The 23,926-nt window shown below is 34.3% G+C and overlaps 1 long non-coding RNA gene across 1 annotated transcript in view; it reads left to right on the top strand.

Moving 5' to 3' along the window:
* Nucleotides 1-12,944, top strand: part of LOC147823499 (uncharacterized) — a 41,921-nt gene extending 28,977 nt beyond the window's left edge. Inside the window, exon 3 of the long non-coding RNA XR_015443743.1 lies at nucleotides 12,723-12,944. This is a non-coding gene — a long non-coding RNA (uncharacterized LOC147823499). The remainder of the gene's footprint in view (nucleotides 1-12,722) is intronic.
* Nucleotides 12,945-23,926: the final 10,982 nt, after the last annotated feature.

The raw sequence follows: 23,926 nt of genomic DNA, 5'->3' as shown, positions 1-23,926 counted from the left end.
TTTAATGTTTACATTCAGGAATAGAACATAAATGTTTTAAGTAAGCAAAGAGCTGCATTTTTTTTCAAGTTTAGTAGCATCTTCCTTTTTCCATTTAGAGCTCCTAATAGTTTTCATAGTCACATGGTTCTCATCATTGTTCTCAATCCAATACTACCTTACTTCAGTCTACTTTATTTCAAAGCAGTAGAATTTCCCCTTACACAGCCTGAGGCTTAAGACAGATCTTATATCATAAGAGAATTATGATGCCAAAGTGGATAATTAAATAGGCATCAGACATCATTGCTCTTAAAGTCAGTAACCACACTCTACAATAGAAAATCCCCTAAGGGTAGCTTCTCAAGATCTGTGGACTAGTCAATGATGAGGGTCATTTTCTATAATAAGTAAAATTAAAAGACCATTCTGGTGTCCTTTCCAAAACAGAGTCATGTTTCATAGCGGCAGTGTACTGTTTCTAAGTGACAGCAAATTTTTGGTATTGTTGTTTTAATAAAATAAAGTTCATTTCTGGGCATCATGGTACATAAAATTTCTACAAAAATAAAACTATAATATAGTTGTTCTCTAATCTCCTACTTTTAAAAACATACCAATGAATTATGAACTTTTAAAAAATTTCAATAAATACATTCTTAAAGCATGATTTTAAATAATGATAACAATAATAATAGCTTTGGCCTTTTCTTCTAAGTGCTTTACATTTATTCAATTAATTTTTGAAATTTATGGTATAGATATTATGACTATATAAAAAGCAACAGAGTTAAAATAGCTAAGTTTATAACTTCTCATAACAGTAGCTAACATTTACAAAGTACTTATAATGGTCTAGTCATTGTGATTGCTTAATATAAATTATTTCATTTCTCTTTTTCCTGATAATTCTATGAATTTGTTGCAGTTTTTAAATGGGAAAGCATTTTATAGAAAGAAGTAAAGTACCTTGGCCAAGTTAATAAGTAGTCAAGCCGTAAAATTCAAACCCAGGCCAAAAAAAAAAGGAAGTCTTGAGAAAATCTTATATTACATGTTCCTCGATTTCCCCCATTATTTAAGTGCCCAAGCTGCAGGAGACCTGATCTTAACCAAAAGCAAAAGAGTAATTTGTCATCTGGTACTTGGTTGGAGCTTTCTAGAATGTGAAAAAACAGTGTTGTAGGCTTTAAAAATATACAGAGTGATTCGGTGATTATTCTGAATTTGCATGCCTCTCAACAGAGCCAGTCTTCTCCTGCATCACTACTCTGTGTGGAGGTTGCCTGTCTGATTTTTCTTTGAAGTAGGCCAGTGGACAGATCCAGCAGAAGAAAAGAGAGGGAAGAGGAGAAAGTCAAAGCATTACTTTTCCCTCCTTCCAAACTTTGGTGCCTTGTATTTGGCAATACTGGCATCCTTTCCCAGTTGCCCTGTGGGCTCTTCCTCCAAATCACACTTCTCACTGATTTGTAGAAATACCTTTCCTTTTATCCTTGGGTGTAACAATGGCTTGCCACTGTTGCTAACCTCCGAAAACCTCATCATCCCTTGCTGCTCTTTCACTTCTGCTCACCCACACCATAAGCAATCCTCTTGATAGCATCTGCTTAGTTAGAAACTTCAAGGATTGAGTTTTGTTTCCTACCAGAATCCTGATTTAAGGGAGCAGGAAAAATAGGCAAACTAGATAAATCAATAAATTACATTTTCTGGTAAAAGATATTGTAATGGCAGGATATTTTGACAATAGTGCTTGAAAGTTATGGTGATAGCCTGAACAAGGAGTGTCTGGTTGTGCAAAAACAAAAACAAAAACAAACAACAAACAACAAATAAACAAAAATCCAGAGAGAAATGTTTAGCCAGATATTCCAGGGATTACCTATCAGTAACAATATTCATATTCCACAGAAGTTCTCATAAAAACTTTACTGGAAACTGTCAGTCAGGGTAAGTCAGTAAACAACCTGAGAACAAGAAAATAGAGGCCTGTGTAATGAAGATACTGCAAGGTACTCCATAGAGACACTCCTGCCCTTTAAACCACAGGAAGTGATGGATTTAGCAATATAGCTAGAAGAGATGAACTATGGAATTACAGATCCCTCAGGCTAGCAGTCATGGTAATACAATACTACTACATGGCTGTGGTAAAGAAAAATAGTATTGTCACTTTTATGTAAACTCTCAGAAATCAATCTAAGATTTGCTGGGGCTTCCTTGCTAAGAAACAAGTTTGAGAATTAATGTGATTTTTCTTTGAAGGACAGTTTCTTTTGATAATTGACTATACTGTACAAGCATTTATCTTTCCACTTAAGAGTTTCATTTTTATATTCCTTCATCTTGGTACAACAAAAAAAAATTGTTTGGTTGAGTCATGTACTGTGAATATTCTAAGCTCTTTAAATCCTATGTAGTTTTGGTAAAACTGTAAAAGCCCCATTTTTTTCTATATTACTCCATACAATCTAATAGATGCCTACTGCTTTTCAAGACAGTGCTCTAATTACTAACTCTGACATGATGTAGCTTTTGACATTTCCAATTTCTTATCTCAGCAGGTATAATTCACTGCTTTTTCCATCATTGTTATTGGCCATTGCATATATTATACCCCCATTCTCTTTTATCTTTGTTTGTTGTTATCTCACCTACCAGATTGTAAGCTCTTTGAGGACAGCTTGGTGATTTGTTTGTGTCTTTAACATTTAACACAGTGCCTGGTTAGATTTTGCATAAAATGATTCTTGAGTGAATAAATAAATGTCATTTTATTCCAATACATGATGTCATAAGCAAGTAAGTTTTAGGTCCACTTTTTTTTTTTAGAATATAAATATTTGTGCCATTTTTAATAGTCTAGAGAAATCTTTTAAGAACAATTGAGGTAGATATTCCTACTTGTCCACCTAACACCCATTTCCCTCTTATTTAGCAAATACTTATTTACAAATAGCAGAATTCTATTGTATAAAGCAATGTATTGTATTTAAAACACTTTCCTTAAATATCTTTGGAGAGGGAAGTTATGTTTTCCGCATATAGCCATATGATGTAAATAGAAGTGTTTTTTTAAAAATAGAACTTTCTGGTAATTTAGTTTGTAGATATGGTTGTGTGATGGGACATACATACATGTATAAAATAAATTGCTGTAAATTTTTACTTCTCCATCTTCCATCTTCTTAAACATGGATATGATGACTAGAAGTATAACAGTCTTTCTTTCTTCTGTGCAGAAGTAGCTTGGTTCCTTATGCATCAGCTGTAAATGGCTTTCAACTTTATTCCTTGTTATGTGAAATTTTAAAAAAGCTTTATTTGACTGAGCCATTGTCAGGTTTCTGTAATATGCAGCTGAATACAATCTTTAACAATTAAACAATGTATGTCTCTTGGTAGCGTCTATTAACTTTTCACTTGTCATAGCTTCTGTGGACAGGAAAATGGCTATGGGCCAAGCTGTGGGAGGTTAACACAGATTCTTAGTTATTCTAAAATAACAGAAAGCATTGATTCAATTTCTTTTCATTCTTTAGAAAAATTACATCTTAATGATCTGATTCCTTTTTCAGATAAACTTTATGTAAAGGCCTTTCTAGTAAGCAATGACAGCTTTAATAACATAAAGCAAGCAAGGTCTTAAGAGACAAATGATTCCAGAATCTAACTACTATCAGAGGAGAAGTGCTTAGTATAACTATGAAAACTAAAGCACAGACTCTGACAGACATGCCCTAATGCTGCATAGATCACTTTAAAATAACTCTGCATATTTTGAAAATTTGTTTGGTTACCAAGATGGTAGCTATGTCAGAGCAATAAGATATCCTTATTTTAATTTTGGTTTTTAAGCTGTTTAGTTGCCAAACTTCACAAGGATGCTGCTGAGATTACCCTATGGCTTTGGTGCTATTATGGTAACACATCCTCTGCAAGTGATCCAAGAAAAAAATAATGTCCTGTTTCCTAGTCTGGAAGCTTATGATCTTTGTCGAGAATTTTGCCACAGAGCTCAATTCAAAAAGCCATATTTAAGTAAGAATTAATTTTGCCTAAAAAAACCCCAACAGCCTATTTCTGTGTGGAGGGAGAGTAGGCTTTCCCTTGGTGAGAACACCTCATAATCAAATGAATGCCACAAACTCTTTTTGCCTAGTTTTCATGCTTATAGATCTCGCCATTATAAAAAGTTCCTTATTGTAGAGGTAACCTAAAGTAATTTGCTATCTTGTTCCTAGAGTAAGTGTTTATCAATACAATGAGTGCTATTTAGTCAGGACTGTTTATAACATAACAAAAACTCTGCTGTCTTCCTCGTTTTCTTTGTTGGTGGATCTTCCAACAGCGTGGCTTCTTCTGCCTCTACTATCTTTTGCTTCCAGATTTCTGGAATTCCTAGTCCCAACTCTTTTTTTTTTTTTTTTTTTTGGTACAGTGGATGAACTTGGGACCTTGCGCTTATGAGGCAGGGAGCAGAACCACTGAGCTAAATCCCCAGCCCTTCCCAACTCTTAATACTTAACTGGCCTGAAGTTGAATTTAAGTTAGAAAACTGTAGTCAAAAGGGAGTGCTTTCAATTGATTTATTTAGGAATTCTTAGTTCAATTTCACTTAGATAAAGCTAAATAACCAGGCTGCATATTTAAATACCATTGACCTTGGCTGAGATGTCCTTTTATTTCAGTCCTCTGACTTCTAACAAAGATGAGCAAGAAATAGTCACATGAAATCCATCTTGGTGATTGTAGTAAAGCTGATGATAAAGACTTTCTTTACTAAATGATTGTTAATGGTTACTGGGGTTTGCCTATGACAGCGTCCATCCTTCATTCTTTATCTAACAGAAGTCAGTTTTGTTATGGTATCCAGCACAAACATTGGCATAACAGAACCTCCCATTCTTCTGTGGAGGAGAAAATAGTGCAGTTTTGGTGGAGACATGAAGAGACACATTTTTTAACTTCTGGAAATGATCTACCTCCCCCTTTCCATACCCCAAAGCAGCCTTATTACTTAAGCTAGCTTGAGTTGATTTTCCACCACTTCCTGCTGAAGGTATTCTAATATACTCACTGCTTATTTTCCAAACAACTTTTCTGTACATTTCTTTCTGAATGTAGTACCATTAAATACTTTGTATCTTTGATTAATTATTTTTCTCCTATCTTTCTGGAAATAAGAGCAATACAACTTATCTGGTTTTTGACTTCTTATTTTCTCTATTTGTTCTTGATCCTGGAATTCTTCAATATTTCCTTTTGCTAACAAGTTGACTTATATTGATGTTTTGATGCAATCCACATTTATATAGTAATTAAAATATAGAATCTTATGTAGATTTAATATAGATGATAATTCTAATAAAACTTGATCTCTTCTCTAAGTCAACAGTCTTCAAATTGTTTTATAACTGCAGATAAAGAAAATCTTACGTTGAATTCCAAAATATATAATGAAGTAGAAATATTCTGCTTGAAGATTGGCAACTAAGCCTAGAATCTCACTCACTTAGTGCCATGCCAAATCTCCTTACTTAGCCATTCTGAAAATCTTTAGGACTTCTGAAAAATCCTCAGATCCTCTATTTCTTTCCTCAGAGCTGATGCACCATTTCCCAAAGATATTAGACCGTAATCAGATTCTATGAACAAGCTCTTACTGTTCATCCTAAAATCATTACAGATGATCCTTATACAAGTATCTCTTTAAACGGCTATTGTATTCATGTTACTGAATAGCATTAAAATACATTGAATATATGTATTTTATATTTACATTTACATAGAGTTTCAGCAAATATCAACCAAATAATGTTTCCATAGTCATAGTTTTTCTTTCTCCTCTTCACCCTGTACCATCACTCAATCCTAGAAATATCAACTTCTTAAATGAATGTTATGATTTCTCTATTTTTTAAATTTTAAAATTTTTATTACTACATGTTTGCAGTACCTAATAATTACATTCAATGTGGGGAATAGGTACATGTACATATACATCTCAATTCTTTTTATTTTCCCTCCTCCTCTACCCCCATTTTGTTTTGTGCCAGCATCAAGTTTATTTTAAGACTTTATCAAGTTAATTATCATAAACACAGATTAGACAGCCTTATTAAAATACAACTATGTTTCAGCCATAGTGGTGATTGCTTATAATTCCAGCTTTCTGGGAGGCTGAGGCAGGAGGATCAAGATTTGAGCCCAGCCTGGGCAATTTAACAACTGAGAACTTGTTTCAAATGTATAAAAAATAAGTGACTAGAGATGTAGCTCAGTGTGAAAGTCCTGGGTTTAATCCCCAACACTGCAAAACAGAGCAAAGCAAAAATCCAAACCAACCACAACAAAAAAACTATGCACATATACATTCATATATCACAGTGCATATGTGCATATATATCGTAATATGTTGATCAGTGTATAAGTTCTCTAAGTGCATATTTTCCTCTACTTTCTTTTTCACTTAATGCTATAATCTTGTTATTATTTCATAGAAAAAAATTTTTTTTTGTACCAGGACCTTGCATTTGTCAGGTAGGCATGGTGCCACTGAACTCAATTCCTGGCCCAATATCATACAAGTCTATGCGTGTATAAATAGACTTACTTCTTTTTCACAACTAATGATTCCTTTTGCTCAAATGTGTATGAATTTCTAGATCCATTCCTCTGTTGATGGACATTTAGTTTAAGTCTTTTGCTTTCACAAATAGTCTGAGACCTGTGCATGTTTGTGGTGCACATGTAACTTATACATATCTATGTCTTGATTACTTTTCTCACAGCTGAGACAAAATACCCAACATCTAAAGTTAAAGGGGAAAGGCTTATTTTGGTTCATAGTTTGGAGAGCTTTCAGTCTAGAATCAGCTGGCACCAAGGCAGGGTGGCAGGCAAAGGAGCATCACAAAGGAGAAACATTTCATGGCAGGGAGCAGACATCAAAAGCAACAAGCAACGAGCAACAATGACAAGCGAGGACTCTCTTCCTGTCCCTTATTTCTTATCCAGGCCACCCACCATTTGGGAGAGTAGCACTCACACCCAGGGTGGGACAGCCTTATTCTTGGCATCACTCCATGAATCAATCCCAGCATCACATCCTTGATCCAACCATCACACACTCTAGATATAGACACCTCCCAAAACCCCACCTATAATTGTATATGGCTTTGGGGGATATCTAGATACAAGCCATAACAATCTGTTTTTGAAAATATCCCTTGTATTTTAAGATAAATTCCTACATTATATCGGGGGGTGGAATGTCAAAAGATAAATGTATACACAGTTTTCATGAACATTGTCAAATTTCCCTTCACATTTTATGCATTCCCATCAGCAATATTTAAAAATGTTAGTTTTCCCACAGTTTTCAAAACAATATATTATCCAACTTGATGATATTTTCCAATAAAATATGTGAAAACATAGTATCTCAGTGTAGCTTTAATCCACATTCTTTTGTGAGCAAAGGTGATCATATTATGAATACTTAAGATCCAGTTGTATTTACTTCACAGTGAACTGCTTGTTCACAACTGCAGCTCAATTTTCTAAAGAGCTCCTGGTGATTTTTGTTATGTTTGAAGCTCTTTATGTATTAGCAATATTAACAATTTATATGTGATATAAATTACAAATATTTTTCAAAGAATATTATTATTCTTAAAAATTCCATTAATCGAATTTACTTTTTAATTATCTCTGGACTTTGTGTGAAATTCTGAAATCCTGCCCACTAGGCAAATAAGAAAATTCACCCAAATTTCCTGCCATTATTTGCACAGCTTCATTTTACAATTAAATCTCTGATTTGTTTGAAATTTATCCAGGTAATTTTTGGACCACTTTAAAAAACTATTTTTTCCCACTAATTTGAATACTAAATTTACTCATCCTTGAGCCTAATTCTAAATTTTCTTTTCTGTTCCCTTGGATATCTTCAATTGTCCCATAGTTTTAACAATATAGACTTAATAGTATTTTTCAGTATATTGTAGGATTAGTTCATCTCATTGCCCTTCTTTTCTGCTGTATTTCTATGTTCCTTGTATTTTCCATATTTTGCTCCTTATGAAAGATGCTGCTGTGGCGCCAGGTGAATGCATATCAGGTAGAAATTATTTCAATTACAGTCATTGACATCATGAAATGGCTTTCTTTATCATAATTTGTGCATTTATTTTGTCCTGAATTCTATTTTAACAGAAATTGAGCTTGTGACCCTGTTTTTTAAATTTGTATTTGTTTAGTATGTTTTTGTCAATCCTTAATACAAAAATAAAAACATTCATCTAAGTCACTCTCTTCAAAGTGTGTTATTGTTTCCTTTCAGCCAATCTAAAACTTTTATTTTAATTATAAATCTATCTATATGTGCTAATGAGTGAGATATACACATACATAACTTTTTTAAAAGGAAATTTCCAGATAATGTATGTATGTATATGTGTAAAGATATAAATATATTCCATTTAATCATATTTTTGTTACATTAATACTCATACAAATATTTTGTACAGTCTATTATTAAATGACTTTCCTCCTTATTCTCTTCTTTTTAATCCACTTTAAAATTTTATTTTCATTACTACATATTTACAGTACATAATGATTACATTTAACATGGGAGTTGGTATATGTACACAACACATCTTAATTCTTTTTATTTCTCCTTCCCCTCCCCTCCCTTCTTTCATTCCTTGGTCTCCTTCCCATTTGCAAAGATCCTGTTCTTAATATAGGATACGAATATCTGATTTCCAAAGCAACGTTTAATTTCTCTCATTTAAGTAGATATGTTGGTGCTTAAGAAGGTCTGCATTTTTCTTCTAATGGGTATTTTGAATCAATACTATTACATATGATCCATAGTTTTCTTGTGCTCCATCACTTTTTTTTTATTTAAATGTTGTTTCCCTATGATGAGCATTATTGAGATTAACTATTAGAAGAATAAAATTCTACAAGCAGTGAGAGAAAAGAAACAAATCACATAGAAAGGAAAGCCCATGAGAATCACAGCAGACTTCTCAATGCAAATCCTCAAGGCAAGAAGAGCTTGGAGTGATGTATTTCAAGCCCTAAAGGAAAACAGCTTCCAACCCAGATTGATGTACCCTGAAAAACTATCTTTCAAAATTGATGGAGAAATAAGATACTTTCATGACAAAGAGCACCTCAGGAACTTCATGAATACCAAACCAGAACTCCAAAAAATTTTAGACAATACCCTAGGAAAAGACAATGAGGATCACAACTCCAGGAAACCCAGCAGAATGAACCCATTGGGAGTGACAAATTAAACGCAAAGGGGAAGAATCCAACAAAAAGAAAAAGTCATGACAAGGCTTTTAAAACTTTTAACTTCATCTCCCTAATGAGTGTATAATTCAATCTTATTATTGTACTGATTAGTATTTTTCTGATTCTAGAGTTGCACACCATTCCTTGTGCTATACTGGCTATTTATCATCTTCTTATGTCTACATTTTAATTGCATTGTCTATTAATGAGCTCTAAGGATTCTTTATATATTCTGGTCATAGGTTATGTGTATTGTAAATATGGTCTGTTTAAGGACTACTTTTCATTTTAATGATGTCATTTAAAGTTCTAAATTTTGATGGAATCTCACTTATCAATTTTTTTTCTTTTATACATCATGGTTTTTGTATCCTAGGTAGTTCTTGCCTACACTGAATTCATAAATATTTTCCCTTATAATTTTTTCTTAAAGTTTTATACTTTTAGGCTTTCTTATTTAGGTTCATAGATCCCTTCAAGTTATTTTCATGTATGGTAAAAAAGGATTGAGGTTAATTTTTTATATATGGATACCAGGTATTCTAGTCCCATTTGCTGAAAACACTATCTCTTCCTCAGCTCTTGAATTGAGTTTATATTCTATAAAATGCTAATGTTAAATAATCTTTTAAAATTCAGTGGACCATATATGTGGGGTCTATTTCTAGATTCTCTGTTTTATTCAAATGATCTATATGTCTTTCCTTATACCAACACTGCCTTGATTACTGTAGCTTTAGAAGAAGTCTTAAAATTAGGTACTAAATGTCTTCCAACACTGTTTTGGTTTTTAACTTTTCTAGGTCCTTTGTACTCCTACATAACTTTTAAATTTAAATATCCAATTTTTCATTTATAGCAAGTATACACAGACCTGAATTTTTATATATACCTTGTGTTTTCTAATCCTGCTAAACTCAAGTACAAGTTCTAGGGGCTCCTAGAGATTTCTTAGTATTTTCTCTGTAGATGATCATTTCATCTACATATAAAGATTTTGCTTCTGCCGTGCCAATCCTATCCTAGTTGTGTCATTTTTATTGCCAGACTATTTTGGTGGGGACTAGGTTTCAAAGTTTAATGGACAGATAAAGAGTAAGCATATCTGCCCTTGTTCCCCATCTTAAGGAGAAAGCATTGTATCTTTTCCATTCATATAAGGCATTCTCGCTGGAAGTATGGAGTACATGTCTTTAATCTGTTGAGAAGTTTCTGTTCTACTTCCAGTCTCCTGATAGCTTTTACCATGAACAGCTATAGAATTTAGTCCAATGCTTTTTCTCCAACTAGTGACAGGATCATATGGTTTTTTCCTTTCCTCTGTTAAAATGGTGACTTTCGGGGGTGGATCTTCCAATGCTGAACCAACACTGCCATCCCTATAACAAAACCACTTTCTACATCCTGCCAGATCTGACTTCTAATAGTTTGTTTTGTTAAACAAATTTCTATCTATGTTCATGCTTTTTTCTTCTATTATCTTTATCCAGTTTTAGGATTAGCACAATGTTGAGTTCCTAAAATGAGGGGAGAAGTGTTCCTTCTTTTTTCTGCTTTAATTGTGTGATATAATTTATTAGTTAAAATGTTTATGAGCCTGCTGTTGTCATATAGGTAGGTTTTCAAGCTAGGAATATACTTTCTTTAATAGGTGCTATTCAAATTTTATATTTCCTCCAGAGTTAGTTTCTTTAATTTGTCTTCCAAGGTACTTCTTAGAAGTTGTCAAATTTATTTCAAAAACGATTTTTGTAATATGCTTTCTATATCCTCTTACATTCTGTAAAATCTGTGGTAATGTCTCCTAGATCTTAATATTGTAATTTAAAAAATATATAACTGATATTGTGTAACAGGAAGAAAAGGTCTAAAAGACCAGGGGAATTGTGAGGGGTAGGGGAAGGGAAAAAAGGGAAAGGAAAAAATATGAGAAGAGGAAAAAAAATGGAAACAAGGTCTTTACAAATAGGGAAGGGTGGAGGGGGTGAAGGGAGGGCAAGGGAAGGGGAAAAAGAATTAGAACCAAGATACTCATGTAAAGCTACAAGATCCCAATGATGAATGTAACTGTATTTTATACCAAAAATGTACCAATAAACTTAATGGGGAAAAAAAGAGAAACAAATCCCAAGAGAGGGGATGGCTGATAAGAAATGACAAATCCAGTGCCATTTACAAATATAGAGATTATTAGGAAGCAAATACTGAAGAGAACCATGTGTCTGATTGTAATTTCAATTCAGGAATAATGGTAATGAAGTAAGATCGTGCTAATAAAGGAAGAGAAGAAGGAATATTTATTGAGCTCATTTTATTTTCCTAGTATTCTGGATTATTGTTGTGTATACTTTATTCATCTTTACCACAGTACTCTGAAATAAACGTTGTAATTTTCTACTCTAATAATACTCTAATAAATTATCCCTATGTGTAGGTTAGGAAAATGAGGTTCAAAACATTAAGCAAATTTTCTTAATTTGTGAGAATTTGTTTGCATTTTCTTATTGTATTTCCTATATTCCTCACCACTTTGATGCAACCTGTCTCTGAATGCTCTGAAAAAGATACATGGATGCTAGAGATGAACAGAGAGCTGGGTAGCATATTTCTCCTTCCCATCCCACCTCAAATGCAAACCAAGTCTTCATTATTTTTATTCACTTTCTACCTTCATTTGTAGTCATCAGTTAGTTCCCAGAGTGAAATCACGTTCAGTATCATACTTTTAAGCAAACATAAGAAGAAAGCTTGCCATAAATACTGGACATCCTCATTCATATGTGGAAGTTAACAAAGTTGACTTTGTGGAAATGGAGCATAGAATAGTAGTCACTATCAACTATGAAGGATGGGGAGAAAGAGAGTAAAGAGAGGTTGGGAGAGAGGAATTACAATTAGAGAGGAGGAATGAGTTCCAGTCCTTTATAGCATACTATGGTGACTCTAGTTTTTATAATTTATTATATACTTTATAAAGAAATAAGACAGAAGAATTTCATGAATCCCAACATAAAGAAATAATAAATGGTTAAGGAGATGGAAATGCTAAGTACCTTGATTTGATCATTACACATTATACATGTGTTATCACATTTGTCCCTATAAGTATGTACAATTATTGTGTACCAATTTAAATTTTGAAAAATAATTTGAAATGAATTCTAGCTCAACTATTTGATGGCTTCAGATAATTACACTTAGCTCTTGGTTTTTAAAAAAATAAATGAGATGACACCAAAGGAGAAATATGACATGAACCTGTTTTAAAAATACAAAACTCAACTTCAGTACTATGTCTTTTAAGAATTATAAATTGGACTTAATTATTCCTATGTATAATACAGATAAGCCAAGATATGACAGCTATTTTTAATATTATAGCATTGCTGTTTCTAAATATTCCTATTTGCCTTTTTCCCCAGGAAAGATAGTTTCATAAATATGACGATCCAGTTCTACATACCTTTGCTGGTTGCCATAAGTTAAATGAGATAATGTCATTGAAAGTATTTAGGAAACCACAGCACACCAGAAAATGGTAAGTTGTTTTAATTATCATAACTTGGTTGAAATAATCTATTTGGTATTAATTCTTAGTTGCAGGGGATAGAGCTGAGGCACCGTGAAACCATTGCTCTTTTATGAAATAGAGGTAGAAATTACAAGCTGCTCTACAGCCCACTGAACCATGATCCTGGAGTTCACTCATGACTCTTGAAAGCTGCTCTCTCCCTCTCTTTTCCTCTTATAGTTCTTTCTCTTTCCCTGATTCCTTCTCTGTCAGGAACTGATTGATTGTTAAGGCTCCAGTGACTTTAATTAGACTCTCCCTCTAGCATATTCTCCATTTCCAAAATCGAGGGCAGTCGTACTTTATTTATTTATTTGTTTGTTTGTTTGTTTATTTATACTCAATTAGTTTTTTCTATGCAAGGTTTAAGAGTTGAATTATTTGTGTGTAGATGTTTCATTATTCAAATTTTATGCATGACAGAGTTCTGGAGGGCACCACTGCCCAGGAACTAACTCCTGCATTAAACCTATAGGGTTGCTGTGTTCCTGAGCACAGAATCACGTACATTTTAATAAAAAGAATGTGCCACCACTTACTGAGGCTTTTGTATACATCAAACAACATACTAGCTTATTTAGTAATTGTTTTAGATAAAACCACTAATAAAACCACTAATAACATTACAAAGAAAAGTTTTTTATCATCGTTACCTAGAGGAGGAACCGAGGCTTAGTAAAACTAAAATGATTTGCACCAAATCACACACCTGGTAACAAATAAGGATAAGATTCAAGCTTAATTCTTGCTGAGACCAAATCTATGCTATCACACTAAGGGAGTTTGCTTATTGTAAAATCATTCATTAAATTTAAACACTGATTTGCTCCTCAGTAGAAAGCAATATTATGAGCTTAATGCTGAACAGAGAACCCGTTCAGTCTACTTTTTTATATACTCCACAAGTATACACAATAGTTGTCAGTTTTCTCCTCTTTTCTCCCCTTGGCTTCATTTTCATTATATGATTCTCCCAGCACAACGTGTTGAACTTTGCATTTCTCACAAGTCACTTTATGTGAGGACTGCTCCTGTATTCTCCTTCCACAGTTCCTGTCCCTCAGTCAGAGCTGCCCCAAATCTATCAAAGAGCCTCTGTGAAGATTTTGCTGAAGGCTCACTCAGGACTCTTCCTATCCACAGCAATGTTCCCATTCCTTTCCATAAATACTCTTTTATTTTTCTGTTAGTTGTATTTCTAATATATACAGATTTTGAAACTTTTTCTTTTTTGGTAAATGGTTTGCTACCCCTTGAATGTTGTCCCTACTTCTGTCTTAGTCCCTTTGGGCTGGTGTAACCAAATTCCATAAACTGGGTAGCTTTTAAATATTGGAGAATTGTTTTTCACAGTTCTGGATCCTGGAAGGTCCAAGATCAGGGTAGTGCCAGATGTAGCATCTGGCACCTGATAAAAGGCACCTTCACAGTGTTTGGGGTGTGGGGGTTTCTCTCCAGCCTCCTTCGTAAGGGCACTAATCTCTTTCAAGAGGTCTCTTACCCCATGATATAATCAACTCCTAAAGTGCCCCCTGCTCTTAATCCCATCACTGTGAAGGTGTGTGGGTTTCACTGTGTGAATTTGGGATAGGGGATGGGCCATGCAAATTCTGAACCATAGCAACCACTTTGCCTTTGGTCAGACAATTCCTTCAGCACTTTCTGTAACTCTAAATCCATCAGTTGTTGATAATTCAGTGATTTGGCACTATTTTAATGTCCTTTTATCTCTTCTTATTTCTCCTTTCAACTGTGAATTTTTCAAATAACGGAGGCTAATTTTCCTTCAACTTCTCACAATTTCCAAAACATTTATTTTCACGTAATAAATATCTCAATGTTGTGACAATAGAGGAACTCACAGTATAAAATTGTAAGTTTTACTTCTAATACACAAGTAACATTCAAATTAACAAGACTTACAGCTATATATGTTTTTCCAAATCTCATAAAAATGTGGAAGAAAATATATACCATCATGGGATCTACTTGTATTTTCATTTAATTTTTCATGCATTCTGTGTGAAAACAATAACCAGCTTAAAGAACAGAAGGGCTTTTGACTTTACAAATTACAAAAAAGATAAATGCCTCCAAAGCTGTATTTTTTTTTCTGTCACTACTTTGATGCTATAAAACATATTTGGTAAAATTTGGTAATATTTTCCAAATGTTGTAATAAATTCTATATAGATTTAATTTTCCCCTTTTTGTCCAAGTAAAGTGCTACTGAGTCAGTTTTTCCATTTTGTAACTTGGTTGCAAGGTGGAGCCATATTTTAGAAAACTGAGACAGAACCAGTTCTTGAAGCAATCCACATGAAGTTGTATGAAGGATATGAATTGCTAAAATTATGAACCATGTATATTTATAAATGTCTAAGCTGAGATGATTATTTGATTATTTGCCAAGAACAAACCTGGCTGCCAAAAATGTACAACATATTCCAGCCTAGACACACCTTCCTGGCATGCTCCTTCTCCTCCCTAACAGGTCATTTTTTTAAAAAAATGCCATTTATCCACCCAGAGCTGGGCATTTAACCAAAAGTACATTTTTTCAGTTGCTTATATATGCTTTACTCGCTCATCCATCCCTTCCTCAATCAATATAATTAACCATGGTAACTGTAGCTTCGGTAAATGTTTGTCCAACCTTACACAACTCAAAGAGATGTCCCAGGAACAGACCCACACTTCAGTCTTTTCTTCACAGATGTCTCTAGTGAGTTCTCCCTCCCCTGGACACTCTGTTGGTGAAGGGCAGTGGGAAGGAAAATTAATTGGGGAAACAACACTGAAAAACTAAACACACAAGCCAGAATACAATGAGCAATAAGAAAGTATCTATCTGTCTTAGAAGAGATTAGCTGCTCATTTACCAAATTCATTCCCCTTTCTTCCTGATAGCACATCTAGGATGAATTTCACACTTTTACTTACAGTTAAATTTTACCATGAACCTGAGACTTAAGCCCAGGAAGGTGGTCAGAAATAATGTTTACTACTTTCAGGTTTCTTCCATACAATTCCCAATTGCTTGGCCTTACCAGGTTGCTGGAAAGGAGATGAACTTCCAGGGTTTATGGATAGACACATATAAAGGAAAGAACCCAGGGCTTTGATTTATCACATGAATGGAAGTTACCCAAAAGGAATATCCATGTTGCACAGGTACATAAAGAAAAAGAATACTTTTAAAATGTATTAAGATATCAAAATAAGGGGTTTATCTATCAGGGGCTGGTGCTGTTTTAATTAATACCAAAATATGTATCTTAAAATAAGTTGCTTCCACATCAAAAGTCTAAAATATAAGACACTGGCTGAGTGTTAGAATGTTGGAAGGAAACTCAGATCAGAAGCTTGCAAATAAATAAAGGTCCACATTATGCAAGAGCAAAGCATTTGTTAAACATGTTTCTGATGCCAGAATGGCCAAATCAGTCCAGGCGCTTAATCAGGCAATAATGAAAAAACAAACAAACAAAAAAACCCCAACAATTTGAGTGTATTTGAGAGTAGTAAAAGCAGGAGAATTCTGGGAAGGAGTCAAAACTTGGAAGAATAAAAGAGCCCCAGGAAGTTTTCTATTTATATGCTTTTTAATCCAAGAATAGGCTTAATTTGGTTAATATGCAGGTGAATAAAACTGACAGAAAACCTATGGTATTTACAGTATGATATCAGTGGATAATTCTCAGGCAAGCACACTTCAAAAATGTGAAAAGGAATAATGGAAAGAGGAGACCCTGAGAAGTAGTACACCATATTCTGTATATAAACTCTGCCTAAATCTCCTACAAATCTCTGAGCTATACACTTGTGGAGAAGACCTCAGCCAGTGGACCTTTGAGTTATGATTGGCCTAACATACAAACTACTTGGGTTATGACTGGAATTTTAGTTTTAACTTACGATCAGTCTTGAGTTACAACCTGAATGCCAGTCACTTGTGCTTACAGATGGTCTCAGATACATTTAACTCTTAGAGAGTTTTGGAAGGAAAATACATCATCCTTTCTTTTGTGGCGTTGAAAAATCCTAGACCAATGACTCTCTAAGATCTGCCTGTATACAGGAGAGATTCTTTGAAGGCTGTGTAGAGGAGACTGAGCCTTCAACTGACCAACTTGAGTTACAACCAGCCCTCTGGAATGAATTGAGTTTGTAAATCAAGGGTTCACTGCAACTGTGATTAAAGAATGGAAATGTTGCTTTATTCCTGCTCAAGAGATAGGGTTTATAGTTCTTGAGTACAACTATTACAACAATAAAAAAAAACAACCCCAAAATTAAAATTTCACAAAATAACATAAATATCCAGAGTCTTTATACAAAATATCCACAGTATAACTCAAAAGTACTGAAGATATTAAAATATCAGGAAATTCAATTCATTCTTTAGAGACATTTAAGCTCAAAAATGTGCTTATAATGAGTAAAGTATAGAAAATTTCAGGGGAAAAATAAATACCAAAGAAAAAAAGCATGAAAATTCTGGAACAAAAATGGCTATCTGAAATTTTAAAATTCACTGGGTGGACTTAAGAGAAAAATGGAGATGACAAAGTGGTCAGTGAATTTAAAGAGTTCAATAAAACTTTCCAATCCAGAGAGCAGAAGGAAAAACAATTGAAGGAAAATAAAAATAGTCTTAGGGACCTGAAGAATAACATAAAAAGCTAAAACATACGGATAATTACAGTCCAAATAATAGATAAAAAATATGACACAGTAAAATGTTTGACTAAATATGGCCAAAGCTTTCCTAATTTCCTAAAAGACATAAATTTACAGATTCATGAAGCTTGATGAAGACCAAAAAAGATTAGTGCACATATAGCCATACTTAGGTTTCTCAGAGACAATTACTGACCAAAGTTTTGAAAGCAGCTAGCAAAAGAAAAAAGAAGGGGAATAGTAATTGAAATGATCTCATACTGTTCGTCAGAAACAATAGAGGCCAAAGGACAATGCAACATCTTTAACATCCTGACAAGGTGGCAGGGAGGATGAGGACACAAGGGCAGGAAATCTGTCAACCTATTGTCCAATGTGTCCTTCAAGAATAAAGGCAAATAAATACATTTTAAAATAAAAGTATGCTAAGATAAAACATCCAGAAAAGCCGACACCTATGTTAAAGGGAAAGGCAGTCTACCCACGCACTAAGGCTAAGATTAGGGGGCACTGGTGGGAACACGTCACAGTAATAGTGTATCCCTGTACTCGTTAGAAAAGTATTCACAAGGAAGGGAACAACCAAGGACAGAATTTATTGGTTTGCAAGCAAGAATGAAAAAGAACAGAAAGTCCAGATATTTAAGACCTTGAAAGGTTAAAGTAGCTGTCTTGACTTTATGTGAATAAAAAATAAAATTTAATTTTGTAAAGCCACAGAGATTTTGGGTTTTTTTCTGTAAATGCAGTAAGATTTATCATAATAATGACAAATTTCTTTCATTCAGTAAGTATGTATCTGAGTTCATGTGTAAATCAGAAAAAAGAAGTTGTTATGCTGTATAATTTTGTGACATTATGTTCATTTAATACAGATTCATTTAATGCAGATTAGGACAACATTTTAATAAATTCCTTTTTATATTTATCTTTTTGAATCATTACTGTATATAGAAACATGGAGTTAAAAATTTTGATACAATATAATAAAGGAAAAAAATATACTATACCTAAAATAAAAGTAAATAATCATTTTAAGATAGTTTTTTTTTAACTTCATCATAACCAAAATGGTGAAAGGTATTTTCTTACATACTTTACTGAAAACTCTTAGGTTAAAAATGGAGGTCCAACTTTCTAAAATAACCATAAAGAGTTGTGCTAAAAATGGATACATGGGCTAGTTTATTGATGCTGCAATTTACATAATAGTAAATCTACTATTTATGGCATATTTGGGAGAACTGGATGAGTAATTTTCTAAAAATTTTACTCAACTAATTTACATTAAAATTTGTAAGAATTTTTTACCTTCATTTTCCACTGCCAACATTAACTTGCACCTGGTAGAGTATCTTGCATCAGGTCACATATTCTAATGAATAGCTCAAATTAGGTTTTAAATTCACATTTTCTTACACAAAATTGTGCTCCATTACCACTATTCCATCTTATTTTCAGACAAGATAAGCAGACCACCCTGCTCTGATGCATTTCAATTATTTGCACATCAGTTTAAGAAATGTTTATTGAAAATATTTTGCTAAGCTGAGCACTAGGCAAATAAAGTCTTCCAGTCAATTACAGATAATTGTGAATTTTTATACCGCTTTGAGTAAATCTGATCATAACTTACTGTAAATCTGTGCCTCCTTCCTTCATGTGGGGAGCCATCATCAAGAACCTGACTCAATATAAAGTGTATAAGACCTGTAGCTTGGCAGATTTGTCAATGAATTTTGGCATTGTGACTTACTATTCACATGACTAGCTCCATGCTTAAAAATATTAACATATTTTTGAAATGATGATATCAGCACTAACTTAAAGGTTAGCAAATGTATAATGACCGACATTATGGTGTCTAACAAATCATATGATAGTTGTTATAATAATAATAATGATAATATAATAATAAAAACTGTTATTAGATGTTATAATCATTATTATCAATATTACCATTATATTAAGTATGTAATGGTAAGCTTGTGTTGCATAATAAAATCTCTCCAAATTTAATTGCTTAAATAATAAACTTTTTAAAATATTTCTATGGATCAGCATGGCAGTTCAGACCCAGCTTAGCTGGAGTTATGCTAGTCAAGATATCTGCACCCACCTGACGGGCATTTGGCATCTTTTTAGTCTAAGCCATCCTCAGTGTGTATGGATCATTTCCACTCTATGCAGTTTCTCATGCCCTAGCAGGCTAATCCAGTATTCTACATATGAGGGTCTTGGGGTTTCAAACAGTAGCAAGAGAAATAGTCCCTTTATTTAAACACTTTCCAACCTTTTGCTCAGCTCACATCTACTAGTATCTTGCTGACAAGAGCAAATCACCAGGCAGGTCACAAGGCTCTTGAGACAGTGTGGGAAGCACTAACAAGACATGGATAGAGAGTATGAGATCATCCTACTGAAATCCTTAATTAGCGAATTTTCTTGGAACTCATGCCACAAAATCAATGGGTAAATCTCTTTTATAATTTAACTCCTGGTTTCTTGAATCCATTTTGTTGGGCATGGATATGTCTCATTTTCTTAATACTAATTCTGTTCTCCATCAAACAATGTTATCCTGAGGCTATAATATTTGTGCATACTTTTTATATGCCCTCTGCTCCAGTCTCTTGAAAATAAAGACAATACACTGATGATTTTTTTCTTTCTAGATACAGAAATAGATCAATATAGAATATCTGATTTTAAAGCTATGTCACACTGATAAAAGTTTCCTAACATCTGTTGCTTGTGACTGCATTTTGTGACTACCACGGTTCTTGTTGCTGAGTGAAAAATGCTACTCTTGTGCTACAGACAGCAATTTTTCTCAAGCTAAGTCACCTTGTCCTTGATTGCCACTCACTAGTCATTCTCTTGACTGCAGTTGTGTTCAGCTCTCTACTATGATGTTACATCACTTCAGGTTGCAATTCAGCAAATAATTCAAACATATCCTCTAGCTCATTCTCAACCAGTATCTTGTAGCTTAATCTAAGCTACTTTTCAGTGTACTTTATTTTTCCATCGCTAATCTTAAAATATCTGAGACTGGCAAGAGTGAATTTTTCAATATTTGAGAACCTGCCTGCTGAAAACTTTGCCGACCAAATGTTAAAAGGAATAGCTTTGAGACAAGACTACATCTTACCTAAATAACTAAATGGTATATTTATAAGTGTCCTAGTTATGTAAATAAGAACGGACATTTTCACATTGCATAGGTTAAAAAAAACTCATTAAGATTCAGTTGAAAATCAACTATTACTGTCTCTGGGGATGTAGGGAGATGAATTTTGGGGGCAGTTTAAAAATAAGATTGACAGCTTTCTAGGCTTGATGTTGTTTTCTATAACCTAACAACAAACATGGTCTTAAGGAAAAAACTAGCTTCTTTCTGGAAGACTGCTGCGTTATTTATAGTCTCTAAAAGAGTGATGCTTTCCCCTTTCATGTTGGTTTACTTTAAATTGTGAAGCACTTTACTCTAGCACAACCCAAGCATTCTCTGTTACATCAGTTTATTTGACTCCTGTCTTATGCTTTTGCGACCATTGCCTGGTCTGGGAATCCCTGGTCTGCTTTGAATCACAGGAGGTCAATCAAGAAGGAGTAGTCACAAGAGCAATGAAAGAGAAAAATAGTCTTGGGTGTGTTTACCTGTCAGGAACATTATCAGGACAAGCCAAATGTACTTGCAGTAATCACAAAAGGTGAATTTCTTCCACCTCACCACCTATTTTAACTGTTGCACCCAGCCTGTCATTGATGGAACTATTTGACTTCACCTTCGCTGTGGAATTGTCTTGTATTTTCACCATGCACACTGTTTCCACCAACAAGGTAGATGTGCTACACATTCTCTTCAGTAACTTTACTTGGGTGAGTCACAGACACATGAGCTATGCTCTATTTGTCTATAAATAGCTCCTTCCAAACTTCATCCCTTTCCTGGCTACCAGACTACCAAATCTTTCAAAGTCCTCAATGTCATTTATTCAAAGACATCCGCTATATCTTCAGTGGCTCTTATTGCTAAGGGTGGCTGCAGCTCACTCCTAAATGTTTTTATGCAGATCAGATTGTCATGCATCAAATCCAGCTGTACCTGGAAAGGCCAGCCTGGTGCCTTACCCACTTTCTTTAGTCATTAATCTTGAAGTCAGTCTTACAGATTAAAATACCTTTTGCTCTTTTGGTAATTATATTGTACTGAATGAGATTTTAAATGGGCTCCTTATTTTCTAACAGTAAGAGGCACATGTAGGGTATTCTGAATCTCATCTCCAGATTCTGCTCTTCCTTCCCTCCTAAGTATATCTCCTTTTCCCATACATTCTTCTCTTCTCTATTTTCCCCATCATTTCATGTTTTTCTTTTCTCCTCAGTCTGCATCCTGTTTCCTGCTCCATTCTTCCCTCTATTGGCCATGGTTTCTTCTCTGTAGAGACTTACTTAGAGTTCATTCTCATGGTCTGAGTGTGCATGCACAGGTGTGGGTGCAGGTGCACAGGTGTATCACAAATGATCACGGTGAAAGGAGACAGTGCTCAACTGAGGCAGAATTCTACATTCTCATTTCAAAGTGAGATTATTTGAATATCCTTGCCCCAGGTAATCCAGTGGACCTCTGTTAAGAGCTACTAATCAGGAAGAATCCCTTCCTGCTTTGACTCAGAATCTTCAGACATCTACTTGAACTTGTATTTGTCCCTGCAAGGCTCTTAAATACAGAATAGTTCAGATTATGGAAAAAGCATACTTTACTCAAGTAATGATCACTTAATGATTTCTGTAAGGTAAATTTCACATTTTCCTGCTCTGATTTTCTATTTTCTCTTTATTTGGGCAACAGCATTACCCACCTGATCTGTCATGTGCATTTTCAATGAGGCTCCCTGAGATTGTTGTAGTGATGAATAACAGAATCTGTACATTTGCACTACACAGGTCTCACTGATTTAATGAGAGCCTTGCCAGTGGTACTAAATCAAGCCTATCATTTCTGAAAGGCTTTGATTCTCAGGCATTCATACCAATTACCATGTTGTTGGCAAGACATTGAAATAGCTAGGATAAGGTTGGTCAACATTATATTTACTGAAGGGGAAAAAATAATACAGATCTAGATTTCATATTAGTTTTTCAAAGAGTCATACTTTTCTTGAGAAAAAATAATGAAGGAAAAATCCTTTCAGCCTCCAATGGATATGGAGCACATCTATACTTTGATATTTCATTTCATTCAAACTAGACATGGTGGAACTCAGCAGGGTAGTGCTAGGGACATTCTCCAATTTTCTGGTCTTGTTTTACAGATGCATATTAAACTTTCAGAAACATCAATCAAGAGACAGGGAATTGAGTTTTGGCTTTTGTGATAAGAACAGAAGTTATATTGCCTTTTCTACTTCCTGTGTTTTTTCCTTTCCCACCTTCTACCTGCTGTTCTATTCTTTTCCTTGTTCCCTTGTCAGATCCTACAATTAAACCAGGTATTCTGCTTACTGCTACTCATTTCTCTCATTCCATGCTTCAGTTTTGAGGCCTTTATATGATTGTCTGGCCATTCAGTCAGTCAGTTATTTAGCAAACATGTGCATATTATGTGGAGTGTTAATATCATGTTAGCATTTATATTATTTGTGTAATTTTATGAAATAAAAACACAATTGTTTATTTAATGATGTGATAAGCATACAGCAGACATCACTCAAAAACTGCTTCCTACCATGGGAAACAGGCCAAAGATGACAAGTATGAAATCTAGAATTTAGGAGAAATTCAGCAGAGTTTAGGAAATAAGAGTGGGACTAATATTTGCTAGTCAGTTGGCTTTCTTCCTCTGAAAGCTGCAGTGCAAGTTTACCTAAAGAAAACTCAGTGCAGCCACTGTGTCCACATTTATTATAACTTTTGGAATGTCTCCTTTTGTCAGAATCTCACCTGAGCTAGGCAGGAGAGTGCACTGATCATTAAGGTATCTGGGTAGCCAACTGAAGCAACAAGCAGAAAAGGAAAGGGTCAAACTTTTCATCACTTACTGGCATAGTGTAAGAGTCTAGAACCAGAGGAAATATTCTCCCTGGTTTATTGCCCCTGCCCCCAGAGAACAGTACACAGATTAAAGATTAAGGAATCAGTACAGATCTGGGGGTCATTTTACTGTTGAGGAAGTTTTATGGACTTTAGGGCAGTTGAAAGGTCTGAAGGTTATGAGTGGAAAAACAATGGTTACAAAGTGAGAAGGGGGAAAAGTGTCTTCAAGTTTTTCCTTTCTTCTTCCTGTAAGGAAGAGGCCACTGAAAATGAGCCCAAAATCTCAAGTAAAAAATTCCTAGGAACAAAAGCACTAAGGCTAGGAATATA

The sequence above is a fragment of the Heterocephalus glaber genome, unplaced genomic scaffold, assembly GCF_053883595.1.
Source record: "Heterocephalus glaber isolate CG9 unplaced genomic scaffold, H.glaber_assembly_v1.0 deba00001577, whole genome shotgun sequence".
Classification (NCBI taxonomy): Eukaryota; Metazoa; Chordata; class Mammalia; order Rodentia; family Bathyergidae; genus Heterocephalus; species Heterocephalus glaber.
Note: the sequence above shows the minus strand (reverse complement) of the source record. Positions and strands in the feature narration are given on the sequence as shown.